Here is a 20,557-nt window from a genome sequence, read left to right as displayed (position 1 = left end):
GAGCTGTCAAGTGGCTGTCCTGATTATGCTAAGGAAGATGCCCAATCAACCTAGATATTAATTCTTAAGTGTATTTGTTAGCTATCAAACCCAAAACTGTACTCCTCCATCTTCAGTACTTTAAAAATGTTAATTTTCATTATTTGCACTTGCCTTTTTCATGTGTGTGTGTGTGCAGTTACTCACTCCTTCCATTAGAATAGAACTTCATGAGGCAGCAACTTTGTTTGGCTGCACTATATTCCTAGCACCTAGAACAGTGCCTGGCACATAGGAGGCTCTCAATATGTGTTGAGAAAAAGGACTGAAGTCACAATATCCTCTATGAAAATTCTTTTTCTCCAGGCACAATCATTCTTCTTTGATGGGGTCTACTCTGAAACTCAGAGTTTTAAGCTCTACCAACATCTGAGCTTGTATCTTAGCAAGGACAGACTCAGAAGTATAAGGCAGGCTCCTATCACTGAACTGCCCACAGTGTCTTGGAGGGCTCTACCAGTTGGAGTTCTGCAGGAAGCAAGAGAATTAGGTAACTTGAAGACAGGCTAATAAAGGGTCTCTCTGTGAGGGTGTGGGCAACGTTTAAAGAATCAAATGAAGTATGCTGCCATTCACTTTAGTTAATAAAGCCAAAGAGTTATTATTTCCCTAGAATCTCAAGAATGTGGGTCATAAGGAGAGGGTCCTAAAAGGATCTGGATGTTCTGGGGAAGAAATATAGCCACCTTTGCTAAGTGCCATCAGAATTGAGCCAGAATCATGAAAACATAAAGGTAAAAGACTGATGGTGGAGGGGTACCAGGGAGGAGGAAGGTAAAGGATTCATGGACCCACGTGATAGGAAAAGAAATGCCATGTGGTACAGTGTCTCCTGGATTCAATGTGAATTTGTCATTGCCTGATGGTAACTTTGCAGTGTTCTCTAAGTGATGGCAATGATTCTTGGCTTTGTCTTGAAAAAGTACCTGTGGAGCCATAGGATTTTGGAGTAGAGTACAACATTTTCTATTAATGGTCTTAATAGAAGAACTTGCAGGAGTTATGCTAACTAACCTGTGAACTCCAGGGTAACAAAGATCTGCCTTCCCCCAACCCAGGGAGAATGAGGAGGACAGAGCAGATTGTGGGGCAAGGGACAGAAAACCCTGTCCTGACCCATATAGAAAGGCTAGCACGTAGTGAGTGACCAACACATGGTTGGTAATAATTCTATTAGACGCCCAACAGATTGGTTGGATTTTTTTAGATTTTCGAGGTTCCTCTTAGGAAACTTGAAGCAAGTAGAACTGGAATAGTCAGAGCCCTTTCAATAGCACTGCCCAGAGTTACTTTCAAAAGCAGCACATTCAACCAGATTTGCATGCAGGCAGTCTGGCTCCAGTCCTTGACTCCCAAGTCCCTGGGCGGGGAGCCACCATATCTCCTCAGTTCTTGCTGATCTCAGGCGCACAAAGGCTGCTTCCTTTGGGCCATGTGCTCTTGCTCTCTCTCTCTCTCTCTCTCTCTCTCTCTCTCTCTCTCCAGATGGCTGTTTCTGACTGTAGGCACTGGATGACCAGAAGTACTGAGGAGTTAAACCCTCCACCAACAGCCTGGACTCAGGGGATAAGTACTCAAGTGGGATAAGCCCAAACCTGTTCTTCATAGCTCCTTGTTGCTTCCTAGCAGCCCTGGGAGTGCTGGTTGCCCCCAGCATGACCTTGCTCGTGAATTCACCCTGCACTGGCTTTCTTTTCTTCCTTGGCCTACTGTCCACTCCTCTCCTGGTTCTTTCTAGAACTGCCTCCCAATTAAGTTGCTTGTACTCAAATGCTTGTCTCAGAGCTGCCTTGGGAGCAGTCCAAGCCTAAGGAATGCCTGCTCTGAACTCCTTAACTTAAATTTCCCTCTGCTTTAATATTTCTATCCTCCTAACAAACCCTTCCATTGGGAATCACTTTCATATTGATGGTTTATACCATAGGGTGAATTTAAGCCAATGTATCACCATTCCCAAAATTTTAATGTTTAATGGGGGAAGTCAACCAAATGCTGTCAGCCATCCCCTTCATGAGGGGTGTTCAGCAGAACTGACCTCCTTTCCCCTAAATCAACCCTCTGCCTTGCATTCCAAAGTGCCACTAAACTGTCCCTCCTCTCTCATCAATAACCCACTGATTTTGTCCTTTGGAAAACAGTGGACTTTTGTGGTTTTTTTACTTTAATACTGTTTTTTTTTTCTCTTTCTTTTTTAATTTTTAAATTACAAAAGTATGATAAAATCTAGAGGAGACTTGGAAAATACACAACAAAGTTCATATAGTTCCACTAGATATTACAATGACTTTTTTAGTAGATAAATTAAGCTTTTTAGTTGGAGTTTCAGCATCAATTTCTCAAAAATTAAAAGAATGAATATGCAGAAAAGTAATAGCATATAGTAGTCCTGAAAAGTATTATGAACCAATTCAACATAATTAAGATTTACACAATTTTCACACAATAGTAGGATACAAATTCTATTCAAGTTTCCATAAACTATAAACTAGAAGACACTGGATCACATCCAGGGACACAAAGAAGGGGTAAAATTTTCATAGTTAAAACTATTAAAAATTTCATAGTTTCCAAGTTAACTTTTGGAAAAAAGAGGAAGAGAGAACACACATATGATTCTTGTTCCTCTGCTTTTTTTCAGTGCTAACGTAGGTAGTCCATTGATTTTCATGGCTTTTGCTATCACATATGTGTGGGTAACCTCTAACTCTGTACCTCCACAATTGATTTTTCACCCAAACCCCAGTCTCCCACTGTCTACATATATGTCTCTTATTCTCTAATACAACCTACAGTATTTGCATCTACTGTTGCAAGATGTAATTCCTCACCTTCACTTCACAATGTCTCCTTTTCTTAAGTTCCTTATTTATACCAAAGGTAACACTCTTTCTACAATCTTTTAGTTTTATAATCTGGTGAAGTGTGATTCCTCCTTCTACTTTAGCTCCTCAACCCTTTTCCACTTTCCAAGTCTTCTCTAACCATGTATACCCATCCTGTTCAGATTGCTCTATGAGGAGCTGGGCTAATTTCACCCAGGATCTGCATTTATTATGTCATTCTGCAGCTAAAAAAAAAAAAAAAATGAAAACCTACTGGTACCTTTCAACTGACTTTAGGATAGAATCCAAGTTTCTTAAAACTGTGTGTTTCTGTCTTTCCTCTTTAAATTTTTTTAAAATTTTAATTTCCTCTAGTCTAACCAAACCCTCTTTACTCAATTTATCTTTCTCTATTTCCTAAAATAAATTGTCCCTTCCAACTGGACTATTCAGTGCTCCCTTAATGTGCTCATTCTTGTCTGGGGTTTTGCTCAAGACCCTTCTCTATGTGCAGTAAGTGACATATCTTGGGCCTTCCTATATACGAAGTATTTTGCAAAAGCATTATATATTAACTTATTTGATCTCTACTGCAGCTCTGTGTGCTAAAAATTATTATTATAATATCTACATTTTACAAATACAGAAACCAAGGAACCAAGAAGTTAAGGCACATGACCACATTATATAGTCAGCAAATGATAAAGTAAGATGAGAACCCCTTTCTGCCTGAATACTGTTAAGAAAAAAACAGCACTTGGAGATCCTTTCAGTGCCGTGTTGGTTTACTGTCTAACAGGCTTCAATAGAGAGTATCTGATTCTTTAGGGTAATGTACCTTTGTTTAACTTACAGCTAAAAATTTATTAAGACCCACGTGCTGAAGTTACTTTAAATTAGTGAAGATTGTCAAATTGCTAATGATTTTTGCATAGATCTTTGTACAGTGGAAAAGGGAGGCCCCAAATTTACAGATTTATTGTCCTGCATAGCATTAACCAGTTTTGTTTTTAATTTAGCAACTTTATTTCAGTATTCTAACTCTCATTAATAGTATATCCTTTGATTTCTCCTTTATTCTGTTGTCAACTTTACTGATTTCCTCATTAATAAGTGGAACTTGGGAAGGTGTATATTATATATTTTTATGAGAGTCTTGCCTTTAACTTTTAGAAAATTATACTTTGACAATCAGAGCCTACACACTCAATTATTTGGCTAATAATTTAGTACTTCTCAGTTTCAGAATGCCTGCCTCTTGTGCCTATATCCAAACTTACAAAATTAAACAAAGACTCACCAGTACCCTTGAGACCTTCTCTGACTATTCCAGCTCATGCTCACCATTGTCTTCTTAGAACTTCTAGAATACTTGTTGGTCTTAATGACATGCTAGTTTAACTTTTTACCTTGCCCTTTTATTCATCTATTTGTATCTATATCTGTATTTAGCTATCTACTTATCTATTTCCTTCCCTTTCAGGTGGATATTGAACCCTATGAACTATTCCTTCAAGAAGATTTTAAAATTATGTACATATGCTCCATTCCCAATGCTGCCCCCAAGGTGCTTAGGATAGCTTTGAGCACATAGTATATGTTCAATAAATAGACAGTGAATAAAATTTTATTTAGCTTTGCAGAGGAGTCTTTGCTCCAGCTCAGAATTCTCCTTGATTTATTTTTAAGCAACTCCAGACAAAACAGAAAGACATTGTATCCAAGAATGAGAAGCCTTTAGGAAAGAATAATAGTGACTAGGAAATTCTGTTATCACGCAAGGAGGGGAAAAATGTCTTAGGCAAGCCCGAGGATTCTAACAGTTAACTTTAGAATTTGTCCATATAGTTAAACCTCATTCCAAATGCCACTTTTCTAAAAAGCCAGCTTAGTGGCAGTCTGTGCCTTCCTTTTTCATCCACAACTCTGTTTAATTTCAAAACAAGGGCAGATAAAATATGCTAATACACAGCAAGTCTCCCCATTGCTATTCATTAGGAAGCCCTTTTCCAGTGTGCGAGTCCAGTCTTCCGTGAATTCACAAACAAATGATTGCCCTTGTTACTGGCATTCCACACCGGTGATAAAACATTTGAGTGAATCAGCCTTGGCCCAACTGTGCAAGTTTTCTTCTGGAAGGTGCTTCATTCTTTTTCTTGAATATATGGGAGTGGATCTATGTGCACTTGTAGGATGTTTTAAAACAAATGTGCTTGAGTGTGCAGGGGCATTAACGGGAAATCCTCTGAGACTTCCACTGGGAGGTGGTGGAGGCAGTGGTGATGGTGGTGGTGGTAGTGGTGTGTTTTATGAGTTCAAAGTCTTTGCACTTAAGCTGGAGGAGCCTGCTGTGAGCGGTGGACTGTTTAGCATGCCATGTGGGCCACAGCCCCTGACATCTTTAACTAGAATAGCAAAGGGCTGGGAAAAGGAGCAGGACGGAGTACTAGCTGCCACGAGAGAGCAGGGTTGGAATGCTGGCTCTGACCACAAATTGGTACACGAAACTTGTGTTTTTCATTAGCGTTGCTGTAGTAATGCTGGTTTCTAGCATTCCAGAGGATATTCAGACTTGTATTAAATTAAATTCTCCTTTAAAAAATCACTCTGTGTTGGAACAACATGAAGGATTAGACTGCAATCAAGAAAACTCAGGAAATATAAAAAACTAAGGCATGCTCTGGCCTTTGCTTATGCCATTGATATGAATGTACAGTACACTATCCATGACTCAGTAGGTAATCAGAAATGCAGTATCACCTTGGGCTTTTAATGGACTACCTAGCTCAAATTTTTTTTAAATATCACTTGTGGATTTTAGAAGACAATTCTGAGTGACCGTAAGCAATCTATATACCAGAGCACAAAGACATAAGAATACATTTTATAGTGTGTATAAATAAATATTGGTGTAAGCTATGTATTTATTTAAATGTATTTATATATTCATTTGTGCCATCTACAGCTAAAATCTTAACTGGCAAAAATCAAGTAGTTAAGAAACTTGTCTCATTCTACAGGGTGCTCAGGGCTGGTGCACTGGGATGACCCTGAGGGATGGGATGGGGAGGGAGGTGGGAGGGAGGTTCAGGATGGGGAACACAAGTACACCCATGGCTGATTCATGTGAATGTATGGCAAAAACCACCACAATATTGTAAAGTAATTATCCTCCAATTAAAATGGAAAAAAAAACTTGTCTCATTCTATAATCGAACTCTCATCATAAATCAATTCTCTTTCTCTCTCATTCTATTTCTCAAACACACACACCACACTGCATACATGCACAACATATATACCTGCATTGTATTTCTGAGCTCCCAAATAAGCTTAGATAGCAGTGAGGAGAGGCTAAGCCTTGCTTCAGTAACAGACAACTCTCAAATCTCAGTAGATTAACACAATCGAATTTTATTTCTCCCTCATATAAAATCCTCCATGAGTATGGAAAAATCTTCAGGACAGTTGCCTGCCATGATTTGGTTGAGCAATCCAGGCTTCTTCAATCTTATTTCACTTGAATATCAGCACATTCTTCCAGGACTGTAGCAGCAGGGAAAGAGTAGCCTGGAGAGTCAAGCTCAGTGATGATAACATGCTGTTTCCATGAACATTTCACTGATAAAAGCAAGTCACACTCCCATGCATAATTTCAAAGCAGTGGAGAAAAGCAATCCTCCCACAGGTTTGAAAGTGGATATTGATGAGTAACAAAGAAATCTTATAATAAGGATGTGAGAGTTGGACTGTGAAGAAAGCTGAGCGCCGAAGAATTGATGCTTTTGAATTGTGGTGTTGGAGAAGACTCTTGAGAGTCCCTTGGACTGTAAGGAGATCCAACAAGTCCATCCTAAAGGAGATCAGTCCTGGGTGTTCATTGGACGGACTGATGCTGAAGCTGAAACTCCAATACTTTGGCTACCTCATGCAAAGACTTGACTCATTGGAAAAGACCCTGATGCTTGGAGGGATTGGGGGCAGGAGGAGAAGGGGACGACAGAGGATGAGATGTCTGGATGGCATCACTGACTTGATGGACATGAGTTTGAGTGAACTCCAGGAGTTGGTGATGGACAGGGAGGCCTAGCGTGCTCTGATTCATGGGGTCGCAAAGAGTCAGACATGACTGAGAGACTGAACTGAACTGAACCTGATGAGTAACTTATTTTGAAATCAATCATCAGTTAATCTCTCTGTCTTACACACACACACACAGACACACACACATCTGTGTAGGAGGAAGAGATCTCAGGGGCACACAGAAGGGCCTTCCCTACCTTCCTCAAAACAGACTAACCTAGGTTGATTGCCAAGGCCATTGCATTATGGACCTGTAGGTGGGATATTTCCTTAACTCAAAGTTTACCATTCCTTAGCTGTTTCACATTACATCAATATCTAGGCTTCCACATCAGTGAGGAAAATTTTCTGTTCCTTTCCTGAAATTAAGCTTTAAAAAAGGAATAACACAAGATTCTCTTTCTGAATAACAGTGAAGTGTGAAAAGAAGGAAAGAAAAATTAGGAGCAAGATTATGGGTGTTCTTCAAGCAGGACTTTGGGAGCTTATTTTGTTTCAGGCCAATGTCCCTGATAGCTCAGTTGATAAAGAATCTGCCTGCAATGCAGGAAACCCCAGTTTGATTCCTAGGTTGGGAAGATCTGCTGGAGAAGGGATAGGGTACCTACTCCAGTATTCGGGGGCTTCCCTTGTAGCTCAGCTCGTAAAGAGTCAGCCTGCAATGTGGGAGACCTGGGTTTGATCCCTGGATTGGGAAGATCCCTTTGAGAAGGGAAAGGCTACCCACTCCAGTATTCTGGGCTGGAGAATTCCATGGACTGTATAGTCCATGGGTTCACAAAGTGTCAGACACAACTAAGAGACTTTCACTTCACAGTGGAGAGGAGGGTGGTGGGAGAATTGGTTTTGATTTAGGAAAGTGTTAGATATGCTATCTTGTTAGATTTTTAGCCTAAAAGTTGATTAAAAGAGAAACCAACATTTCAAAAATTTAAGGCAATTTTTGTGCTGTGCTTAGTCACTCAGTTGTGTCAGACTCTTTGTGGCCCCATGTAGCTCATAAGGCTCCTCTATCCATGGGGATTCTCCAGGCAAGAATCCTGGAGTGGGTTGCCATGTTCTCCTCCAGGGGATCTTCCCAACCCAGGGATTGAACCCAGGTCTCCCACATTGCAGGTGGATTATTTGCTGCATGGTAAAAAATACTGCTAGGTAGTGATAAGTGAACATCTGGAGGTTACTCTGGAGGTGACAGACTGAAAAACTAAGCAGAGAACAACCAACTTATACAGATTTTTAAGCCTGCTAGACATTAAATATGAGCCAGGAACAAAAATACAAAATCAGGTGGAAACGTCAAACCAGAAGGTGAGAGATCAGATTGCATGGAACTGGGACACTTCACAGATGGGTGAGATGTTGGTTGCTGAACCATCATGACTAGAAACTCAATTTCTTCAGTTTAATCATGCATGTGAGATGAGAAGGAATTCATAATCCACCTTTGAACGTGAACCTCTGGAAAGTGAGTAATAGTGAAGAGAAATAATGATTAAGATGAATGCTAAACTGGGATGGAGCAGGTAGACAGAGAAGAAGTCAGCACAGCTCCACACAAGAGAATTCATAGCTCCTTCTACCACTCCTTGGATTTTCCACTGTTCCTGCCAATTCTCACTGTAGCGCTTCCGCTATACTGATCAACAATGACTGTCCCAGGAAAGGATTATCACCAAAAAATGGATTGAGGAAAGAGAACTGACTCTGAGTGAATAAGAACAAAGAAAAACTTGTGGGGTAGCACTGCATCTGCATCATTGGACACAGACACCCTGAGAAAGAGTGCCCCAAGCTACAGGGAGTGGGCAAAGCAGCCAGAGAGTGAGTAAAGGGGGAGACAGAGCCCAGAAAAACCCCAGAGATGCGGTCGAGGTGACACCAGAGACTGCCCAGACCTCCTTCAAGCATCTACCCAAAAAGCACACCTGGGATCCCTTGAAGTCCAGCTGCACCATGCATCTTCTACATCAAGGCATTTCTATGAGGTTGTCCTTTCTACAGCTGTGGAACCTCACAAAAGTCTCAGGAATTAGAGCACCAGAAACAACTTAAAGGTAGAGGAGGGTGAAGGCTTGAGAAACCTCTGGTTGAAAATTTGTATGAGAAGCAGTCAGACACTTAGATGCAACTGATAAAGTGCCTGATGTGCAGAGATGGGTTCTTAGAAATCTAAAAAAGCTAAAAAGTTTAAGAAAATGGTATGGGGAGGGAGGAGGGAGGAGGGTTCAGGATGGGGAACACGTATATACCTGTGGTGGATTCCTGTTGATATATGGCAAAAGCAATACAATATTGTAAAGTTAAAAAATAAAATAAAGGAAAAAAAAAAGAAAAGCAAAATTTTGTACAAGAATGTCTTTTTGGTAATTGATGTGGCTCAGTTCAGTTCAGTTCAATTCAGTCGCTCAGTCGTGTCCGACTCTTTGCAACCCCATGAATCGCAGCACGCCAGGCCTCCCTGTCCATCACCAACTGCCGGAGTTCACTCAGACTCACGTCCATCGAGTCAGTGATACCATCCAGCCATCTCATCCTCTGTCGTCCCCTTTTCCTCCTGCCCCCAATCCCTCCCAGTATCAGAGTCTTTTCCAATGAGTCAACTCTTCACATGAGGTGGCCAAAGTACTGGAGTTTCAGCTTTAACACCATTCCTTCCAAAGAAATCCCAGGGCTGATCTCCTTTAGAATGGACTGGTTGGATCTCCTTGCAGTCCAAGGGACTCTCAAGAGTCTTCTCCAACACCACAGTTCAAAAGCATCAATTCTTCAGTGCTCAGCTTTCTTCACAGTCCAACTCCCACATCCATACAATAGTAAGTGGCAGAAATTATGGTATGTCACTTTCACCATAACGTAATAAAAGACCGCAGTTTCTGTCTTGGGTTCTCCCTTGCTCTCTCCCACAAAATAAAAAAAAGTTGAAAGTGATTGCCTCTGAAAGATAGAAAGCATGAGGCAGAGATTGTTAGATTTCTTTTTTCTGTGGGAGAAGGGTGGTTATATTTGGCTCTTTAAGCCACACATCTATACTACACACACACACACACACATATATATATATATATATATATATATATATACTACAAATAAACTTTAAAAAGTGAAAGATATTTGTGTGTCAGCTAAATGATTGAATTAGTAATTAATCAAGAAGAACTTAGCTATAAGAGAATCTATGATTTGCAATGAATATGTAAGAAGCCCCCAGAACAGTGCCTGGAGTATAGGAGGTGCTTAGCTATTGTTAGTTCCCCAAATCTAGAAGATTCAAATATATCCTGCTTCTACTGGGAGTGTTTTTTGTTGAGGATGTGCTTTCAATTTTGACGTGAATATTTGCTTTAGTTTTCTGCTTTGCTTTTGTGTTTGTATGCATATGTGTATCAGTGTGTTACACCACTGTCAATCAAAAAAAGACTTAATTTTGTTATTGAAGCATGACATACATAACATACATACTGTAAAGTACACAAATCTTAGGTGCACAACTTGATGAACTTTTGCGAAGTGAACACACTCACATAATCAGTACTCTGATCAAGAAACAACATTACCCGGAGCCCTACCAAATAACTGTTCCCTCATCTTCTCCAAGGCAACTAGGGTTCTAAATCTCGAACCGAATACATATGTGTTCTTTTGTGTCTAGACTTCCCCTCCCTCAGTTATTTACTTACCTGGTTCATCAATTGCCAGTTACCGCAATTTATTTATCTATTCTACTGTTGATGGATTAAAAGCACTGCTGTGAATATGCTTGTCCGTATCTTTTGGTACATTTCTGTTGGACAGTTACCTGTGTGGAAAGCTACTATGCCATAGGCAATATACTTCATAGTCAGCATTCATAGATATCACCAAGTAGTCTTTCAAAGAGATTTTCCCCAATAGGTAGTCCCAAGAGCTCTATATGAAAGTGGATATGCACCTCAGTTTTTACTATCATCAGCTTAAAAATAGCATGGACCTTGTTGAATTGTAGCTTACCATAGTTTAATTTGCATTTTCTTTTTGACTAATAAGTAGAGAAAATTTTCTTAAATTTTATGGTATTATTTTTTGATTTGGCATTCATAGTTCTTCTTGAATCCATGATTTAGTATCTTTATTTACATTTGGAAAATTCTCAAACCCTCCCATTTCAAATAATACTTTTATAATTCTCTTTTTTCTTTCCTCCTGGAACTTCAATTCTTAGAAGTTAAAAATTTCTACCTTGTCTCATGTCTCACTCTCTTTCGTGTATTTTCTATTCTCTTTGTCTCCTTGTGCTTCATTTTCAGTATTTTTTTTCTGATTTAACTTATTCACTTTCTCTTAAGATGTTAAGCCCATTTGATGAGCTCTTGATATCAGTTATTGTATTTTTTGGTTTTAGGAATTCCATGTTTAAAATATTTTCCAGTTTACAGAAAATATTTCATCTCATTTCATCTCTAGAACATATTCAGCATCATATTTTTCAAGTCTATAGCTAGCAATTTCAGTTTCTGCTTACATTTTCTCGTTTCCAGTCAATTGATTTTCAATATATAATTGTATCCTTATATGCCTATTCTTTTAAATAATATTTTTACTTTGGAATACGTATAGGTGCACAGAGAAGTTTTACAGGTAATACAGAGAATTCTCATATATTCCTTATTCAGTTTCAGCTTCTCCCAATGTTTTCATCTTAGATCTTCATGGTATAAAATTGTCAAAGCTAAGACACCAATGTGGTACATTATTATCAGCTGAATTCTAGACTTTATCTGGCTATTTTTGGTAGCATGCCAGGCCTTTTAAATGATAAATTGTAAAGATATTTAAAACTCTGAATGTTACTATCTTTCTTCTGTGAAAACTTACTTTTCCTTCTCCTAGAAGGCTGCTAGGCTAGGGGAAGGTCATTCCATTCCATGCAGGAGTGGAAATAATCAGAATATGGATTTCAATTCTCTTAAGGGATGACTTATTTTTGCTTTGCTTTATTTGTTGGAATAGCCTTTTGGAGACCCAAGTAAAGCTTTAGGCATAGCTCTATCAAAGCTATGCCCCCTTAATGGTTCATGAACTTCATTTTCTTTCCCTCCATATATGTGAGACTCAAAAGTTCTGTCCTGCTTCTCAGCCTTTCAGCTGCCACTTTCACTTTCAGAATTAGTGGTCAACTTGAGGGGAAAAGTGGCCCCATATACGCACGTCTTACCTGCCTTGGCATCTTTCATTTGGATCTTGAATTTGCAAGTTCTCACTGTCTTGGTTACTTTTTGATGCTTTCAAGTGGAAAAAAAAAATATATATATATATATATATTTATATATAACATTTTTAATCCAACTTTTCTCACTGTTGTGGAGGGAAGATCTGCTCAAAATAACTTACTCTGTCATTGCTAGAAGTTAAATTGTAAAAACATATTTTTAATTAAAAAAGTTTCTGGTAAAATACACATACCATAAAATTTACCATTTTAACCCTGTTTAAATGTATAGTTCAGTAGCACTAAGTACATTCATGTTGTTACGCTATCATCACTATCATCCATCCACAGAACTCTTGTTACTTTGCAAAACTAAAACTCTGAATCCATCAGTTTGCAATCCCCATTCCCCCTTCCCCCTTTCTCCCACCCCCCACCCCCCAACAACCCTTCTACTTGGTGTCTCGATGAGTCTGACTACTCCAAGTACTTTCTGTTCTAGTCTTTTGGTGGCTGGCTTATTTCACTTAGTGGAATGTTCTCAAGATTCATCCATGTTGTATCATATGTCAAAATTTCCTTCTTTCTTAAAGGCTGAATAATATTCTATTGTATGTACTTGCCTTATTTTGTTTATTCTTTTATCTGTCAATGGTCACTTGGTTTGCTTCCAACTTTTGGCTCTTATGAATAATGCTACTAAGAACATGGGGGTACAAATATCTGCTCGAGTGTCTGCTCTCAGTTCTTTTGGGTACATACCCAGAACTGAAATTGCCACATCATATGGTAAATCTCTCTTTACTTTTGTGAGGAACTACTATATTGTTTTCCACTGTGACTGTACCAGTTTATATGCCCACCAACATTGCACAAAGATTCCATTTTCTCCACAGTGTTTCTAACACTTATTTCCTTTCCTCTTCTTTCTTTCTTCCTTCCTTTCTAAATATAGATTAGCCATCCTAATGGATGTGAGATGGTATCTTATTGCGGTTTGAGCAAAATGTGACTCAATCCAAGCTTGTTCCACTCGCTGCATGACAGCCCAATAATTCAGGAGATGAGTTGTTAGGGCAAGGAATGATGACTTTATTCTGAAAGCCAGCACACCAAGAAGATGGTGTACCAGTATCCCAAGAAATTACCTTGCTGGGATTAGAATTCAGGTCTCTTTCATACTAAAAAGAATTGGACCATAAAGAAAGCTGAGCTCCAAGGAATTGATGCTTTTGAACTGTGGTGTTGGAGAAGACTCTTGAGAGCCTCTTGGACTCCAAGGAGATCAAACCTATCAATCCTAAAGGAAATTAATCCTGAATATTCATTGGAAGGACTGATGCTGAAGCTGAAGCTCCAATACTTTGGCCAACTGATGCAAAGAGCTGACTCATTGGAAAAGACCCTCATGCTGGGAAAGACTGAAGGCAGGAGGAGAAGGGAATGACAGAGGATGAGATGGTTGATTGGCATTGCCAACTCGATGGACACGAGTTTGAGCAAGCTCCAGGAGTTGATGATGGACAGGGAACCCTGGTGTGCTGCAGTCCATGGGGTCACAAAGAGTCAGACGTGACTGAGCGACTAAACTTATACTAAAAGGGGAGGGAGTGTGGTTGGTTGTTGCAAACTTCTTGGTGTCAGAATCATTTGTTCCTACAGGTATACAGGTAGGTCAGGGCTCGATGTTCCTATAAACCTCCAACAAGACAAATGTTATTCTCTGTTCTGCAATTTTTTATCTCTGTGTGAATGGATAAGTGTTATACCTTTAAATGTCAGAGCCTTGAGAATGGGCTATCGTGTATATTTCAGGTCAGGAGCAACATTCTTAATTTGAAGCAAAAATAATAGAATACAAAGGTTAAAGTAAAAGAGACAGATCCAATATGAAGTCAGATTTGTTTTTACCTTTTACAAAACCACTGTTGATGTTTTATTTTTTTATATTTCCAGTTTGGACTTTATATCTATAGATTAACTTTAAATGGAACATATATGTGTTTCCATAAACAGTGTGCAGCAGAGTCTTAGCTTGAGCTGGGCTGGGAATTTTACTTGTCAGTGTCTTCCAGGTGAACAAATGTGACAATTTTGCTAGAAGTCTCCTTGTCTCAATGATATGAAGCCTCAGTTGAGGTTTCAGGTTGGCCCAATGCTGTCTGTCTCTCATTTCAGCTCCAGGCCCAGCCTCTTGGACTCCCATCTAGATCCTAAGAAAAAACTCACATTAAGTACAAACTAAAAAAGTGATTTTGATTAAGATCTGTTTATAACATTGCTTTGTGTCCTCTTTGAAGAGTAAATGAACACATCCAGCAAGAAAGGAAGTCACCTGGCTCTGAGAGCAGCTTTCAATACAGGAGCAACTCTGATTGTGAGACACAGAACACATGGTCAGAGACTGAGGGGACCCTGCCCATGTGCTTCCTCTCCTTGCAAGGAAGCTGCCTGGCTTTCACAGGGCAGTGGGTCTGGTAGGAACTGCCCTTTATGACGCAGGTGACAGCAAGGCCTGGGAGCTGTCAAGAAAGATCTGACTAACTTGTTAATAAGCTCATTCGAGCCACCCTGGATTATCTCAGAAATATTTAGGGGAACTTTTTTTATGGAAAATAAATACAGAGTGAGGAACAGAGAACTGTTGGGTAAAATTGTTGTTAACGTGACTTCATTTGTGCCCCAAAGCTGGTTAAGTATCAGGAAACTTAAGATTCATACAGGTAAAAGTGTTTGGATCTCATTGCTAAATGCTTGCTAACTGGAGTCTGCTGGGTTTAGCAACTATTTGAGAAAATCTATGTTCTCTCCTTTGCACACATTTCTGAGATATAAATCAACTGCATTTCTGGAGGCCATTTCTTCCACAGCATTTCATACTTTGTTATACTAAAACAACAACAACAATCCCCCAATGTTCATATATTTTCAGGAAGTGATGTCATATGCACATGATGGTAAAATTAGCCTCAGGGTTTTACTTTATTGAAACAAAACAAAAGAAAGCTTTGTCACAAATTACTTACAAACTTATGTTGTTGTCATGTAACTGTATAGGCAACAATTTCAGCAGAAAAACAATAATTGTATGTAGTTATGCCTGAGTACCAGCACAAGCCCTGTATTATCAATAATAATGGTAATCAAACTAGCTTACTGTTAGGCCCTTAAAAGTTCTTGGTTTAGAGGTAATGCCTACGCTAACTATCTAAACACACTTTGAAACAAGCCAAACTTTAATGACCTGTGAATAGTGGGGAAAATGGTGATGTTGGTTGTGGTGATGGTGGAGGTGGTGGTATGAGTGTATGTATGTATTCAAGTTACAAGAAATACTTTTTAATATTGGACAAAAGCATGTAACTATAGACATGCACACACTTTTATTAAGAACTTAGAATATGGATGTGTTCAGTTCAGTTCAGTTCAGTTGCTCAGTAGTGTCTGACTCTTTGTGACCCCATGAATTGCAGCATGCCAGGCCTCCCTGTCCATCACCAACTCCCGGAGTTCACTCAAACTCTTGTCCATCGAGTCAGTGATGCCATCCAGCCGTCTCATCCTCTGTCGTCCCCTTCTCCTCCTGTCCCCAATCCCTCCCGGCATCAGGGTCTTATCCAATGAGTCAACTCTTTGCATGAGGTAGCCAAAGTATTAGAGTTTCAGCTTTAGCATCAGTCCTTCCAAAGAACACCCAGGATTGATCTCCATTAGAATGGACTGGTTGGATCTCCTTGCAGTCCAAGGGACTCTCAAGAGTTTTCTCCAACACCACAGTTCAAAAGCATCAATTCTTTGGCACTCAGTCTTCTTCACAGTCCAACTTTCACATCCATACATGACCACTGGAAAAACCATAGCCTTGACTAGATGGACCTTTGTTGGCAGAGTAATGTCTCTGCTTTTGTAGGGTACAGTTTTTGCCCTCAGTGAATATAGAATCTAGTTAGATCTGGCACAGTGGGAAAATAGACCTGCCTAAGACTGGGAAAAAAAGGTGGATTATAATTTGAAGTACTGGATGAGATGGGGCTCCGCTAACCCTCAGGAACAGTTAGCAAGAATGCCAGCACCAAAGATCAAAGCAACAAAGTGGAAAACTAAACCTGGTTATGTTGAGATGCTCCCAGAAAGCCAGAGGAAGAATCTGTGAGAAAAATCTCCAGTTGCCTTGGCAAGTAAATGGCCAGAAGATTTCTCAGGGAAAAGTAGAGAGATGACCTTTAAAAGTAGGACAACTGGGTTGAAATTTATGCATTAAGTCTCCTCTGTACCAAAAATTATAGCTTTTAAAATTTCCTATTACTGGATTCGTCTTTCTCTTGGAGTCTTCTGACTAATATAAACTTACCAAATTGAAAGTAACCCAATCTCTATTGGTTTAACTCAAGTTCAATTCAAGGTCACAATCTCTATCAGGACAGTGCCCTTCCTTTTTCTCCCTACTATGAATTCCCAAACTGGAGGTTCTGTGCAGGTGGGGAAGGGGTCTTCCCACTGCTTCCTGGCGATAAGAGCTAGAAAAACCAGATGTTTGAATGCTATCTGCTTGATCACAGCTTTCTAATACCTGGGGGCTAGAGGATGAGGAAATGGTGCCATCTGGTTCTAATGGGCACTGGCATAGGTAGTTGAAGCCTGTATGATTAGGATAAGCTGTGGTCTCTTCTCTTATCATGAATGAGGTGGCACAATTGATTGCTCTGGGGAACTTGTTCATCTCCTCAAGTTGATTAGGCCCAAGTTGGCTCTTTCTTATTCTGTAGATTCAGCAAGGACTTGCCAAGTCTACAACATAGTCCCAAGTGTGGACATACCACCAAAGAGTCCCAGTGGTCTGCACACACCAAAGAGTCCCGATGTTCTCTTTGTTCCATTTGTGATAGTTCACCTTGGGAAGCTATCTGGCCTTTCTCCTCAGCCGCCTTTTGTGCACCATGAGAAATGGAGTATTTCCTGTCATATCAGTAAAGAAGGATGTCATAGTGTCACAGTGATCAGCTATTGCAGTCCTCCAGTGTGAGTTCCTGAGCCCTAAAGACACTCCAGAAGAATACCTGTGATCTGGCAGCCACTGGCATCTCCCTACAGTGAGCCCAAGGGAGCTCAGGATGTGTAAAACACAGGATACTGGCCCCAGATAGCTGAGATGCATACAAAAGGAATGATTTCAGTGAACCCAGACTCTTGCATCTTTCCAACACAGAAAAACATTTTTTTTTGAGGGGGGAGGGGATACATTCCATTGATGTTCACCCTTTCTTTCTTTCTTCAAGCAGTGGTACAGATGAGATAGAATATCAACGAGGCTCTATTTCCCAAGGGCTCTTCCCAAGTAATTATTTTTCTAACTGAAAAATTTTTTAAGAAATATAAATAATTTCTAGGCATGAATGAATAGTTTTTGTTTTAAAAATGAGTCTAAACCCCAGAATACTGTTGCCTGAAAATCTTCCTACACACTGAGTTATATTTTCTTTTTAAGTACAAGCCAAACAGAAGACAACTGGAATTCCTGAAATCTGTCCATAAATAACAACAGTTCCTCTGAAATTTATGTCTCAGTCCTGAGTATTTCCACGCTATCCATCATCACAGGCATGAATAGAATGTTGTGGAGGTAAAAGATGGTATTATAATGAATTGAGAATGGTAATCAGATTGTAGGGCCCTGATGTGCCTTATAGCCAACAATTTAAATATATTCAAGAAATATTTATTATATGCCACACATTGAGCAAGGAGGATATGCAAAGGTGACTTTATAATATTTTGAAATGATTAAGTGTTAAAACCATCACTTACTAATACACAAATATTTGGACCTGTGTTACATTAACTTTGTTTTTTAAAATTGTACAATAGAAAGAAGAAGATAGAAATTCTTCTAATCTTGGTGAGGGAAGAGACCGCACGCATTGTATTAATAATAACCCACCAAAAACATTTGTATAGATCTTTTTATTTCACAAAGTGTATTTACATGTACTTTAAAAAATTAACCTCAAAATAAAGAACTCTGGCAATATTAAATACATTTCAAATAGAAAGTGGACCATTGGTATGGTACCATCAAAGTCACAGATTCAGAGTAGGGAATCAATTTCCAATTCTAAGGAATAAAGTCTCCCTTTGATTTTTTTTTCCCATGTCATGCTGGCCTTTTTAGTGTGTATGCCTTGTTCTTATTTCAGTCATTGGAATATGTACTCTTTGAACCCATTCATAAGAGCAGTTAAAGAAAAGGGGATTTGACCCAATAAATCATAAGTATGTGAACTTCCAAACCAAGGAGAATTTTCTTCCCATGAACCAGAGAATACATTTTAATACTCCTCCATCAACAGCAAGATGTTACTACCGATTCATAGGACTTTATTATAGAACTGTACTTACTGCATTGTACTGTAGTACCAGGTTGTAAAGAGGTTTGAAAGAGTGTAAGTAACAGAGGAGGCAAAGGAAAAAAGGGAAGAAGGAACAGAAGCGGAGGCCAAAATTCCATACTGAAGAATGGGAGAAAAACAAATCAAGTGTGTGAGTGAAGGAAAGGCCAGATCAGGGATAAAGGTCAAAGGACATTCAGCTTTTTTTAGAAAGGATTCAATAATTTTTTCAAATGAAAAATGTATAATCATGTAGCTTGTAAATTTAAAAATTATCTAAATAGAAAACTTTAGACACAAATATGCTAAATATTAATGATTAACTCAAAATCATTAAAATATGAGCTATTATTATTAATATTATTTGACTTTTTGCACTTTCCCTACCAGACCAAACTGAAAAAGAGCAGGACCCTATATGGTCCTTTCTCCTCCATGCCCCCATGCTCTCTTCCTGCCTTTGGTCAAATAATAAGCTTAATCAGAGAAGTGAGAAAATGCAGAAGCAAACCATCAAAAGAGACCAAATAATAATAGTTTAGTCAGTAAATATAGTCAAGGACCTTTAGTTCCTTTGCAAGGGCCATAGATAATATTTTGAGCTATATGCTGTGGGCTGTCTTACTGAAACCCCCTCCAGGTGGAGAAATTAACTACATGATGACCAGACTGTAGCCATGGTATGCATTTGTGTGCTCAGTCGCTCAGTTGAGTCTGACTCTTTGCAACCCCACTGACTATAACCCACCAGAGTCCTCTGTCCATGGAATTTTGTAGGCAATAATACTAGACTGGGTTGCCATTTCCTACTGCAGGGGATCTTCCTGGCCAAGGATCAAACCTACATCTCTTGCATCAGCAGGCAGATTCTTTACCACATACCACCTGGGAAGCCATGCCATAAGCTGCTATAATTCCGAGAACTGGCCTCAAGAAAATGGGAACAAACCAACCCTGGAACTGAAGATTTGTGTGTGTGTGTGTGTATGTGTGTTAGTCACTCAGTCATGTCTGACTCTTTTCGACCCCATGAACTGTAGCTGGCCAGGCTCATCTGTCCATAGAATTCTCCAGGCAACAATACTGGGATAGGTTGCCATTCTCTTCTCCAAGGGATCGTTCCAACCCAGGGATTGAACCTGGGTCTCCCACATTGCAGACAGATTCTTTACCATCTGAGCCACCAGGGAAGCTTGGAACTGAAGATTAACTAAACTTAAAATAATGAAAATGATGCTGGTCAAACTACCAATGACCAATTACAAAATAACTATCAGAGGTGACTGTGCTGTTTCTGCATGTAGCCCCCTCCTTCCATCTATACATCTCTGACACTCCCCTTTTAAAGCTCTTGCTCACTGATTGCTGGAAGAGGTGGAGTCGGCCTTAGGACAGGCATCCACTCCCATCCCCCTTTGCAGGATCCAAAATAAGGCAAACTTGCCTTTTCACCAACCTGGCCTCTTTACTGGCTTTTTGACTGGTGAGCAGCTGGACCCTACTTGTGGTTACAAAATGAAGCCAAACCAAAATAAGACCAAATGGAATCTGATGAACTTCTTTCTGGCTCTATTAGTGACAGCTGCCAACATCATCCCTTCTTGGGAAAAATCATTGTATTTAGTTAATACTCAAAGTAATCACTCACAGCCATGTCTGTATCATAAGTCAACAAAATTTGTTGAATACCCACTGTGTGTAACTTGTGCTGAATCAAGAAGATTTAGGAAGTTCTTTGCAAAGCTCTTTGAAATTTCTAATCTTTAAAACAAAGCTATTTTTTCCTTTTGTTGGGAAGTGCTTGAATGCCTTTGGTTCATTTCTGGTCTTTGGAAAGTAGAACATAGTATTAGTGAATGTAGGAAAACACATTCATGCACCCTGCAAAGTTAGTGTTGAAGCTGGTCGTTTTCCAAATAAACAACTGAACTGAACTTTATTAAGATGAAAGACTTATTACAGTTAACTCCAAGAATTATTTGATTCTGTCTAGGTTCATGTTTTAATTGATTTAAATACTATGTGATATCAAATTCCTGTTT

The sequence above is a fragment of the Bubalus bubalis genome, chromosome 3, assembly GCF_019923935.1.
Source record: "Bubalus bubalis isolate 160015118507 breed Murrah chromosome 3, NDDB_SH_1, whole genome shotgun sequence".
In the NCBI taxonomy this organism is placed as follows: domain Eukaryota; kingdom Metazoa; phylum Chordata; class Mammalia; order Artiodactyla; family Bovidae; genus Bubalus; species Bubalus bubalis.
The sequence above is the reverse complement of the archived record's forward strand: the minus strand, read 5'-3'. Positions refer to the sequence as shown.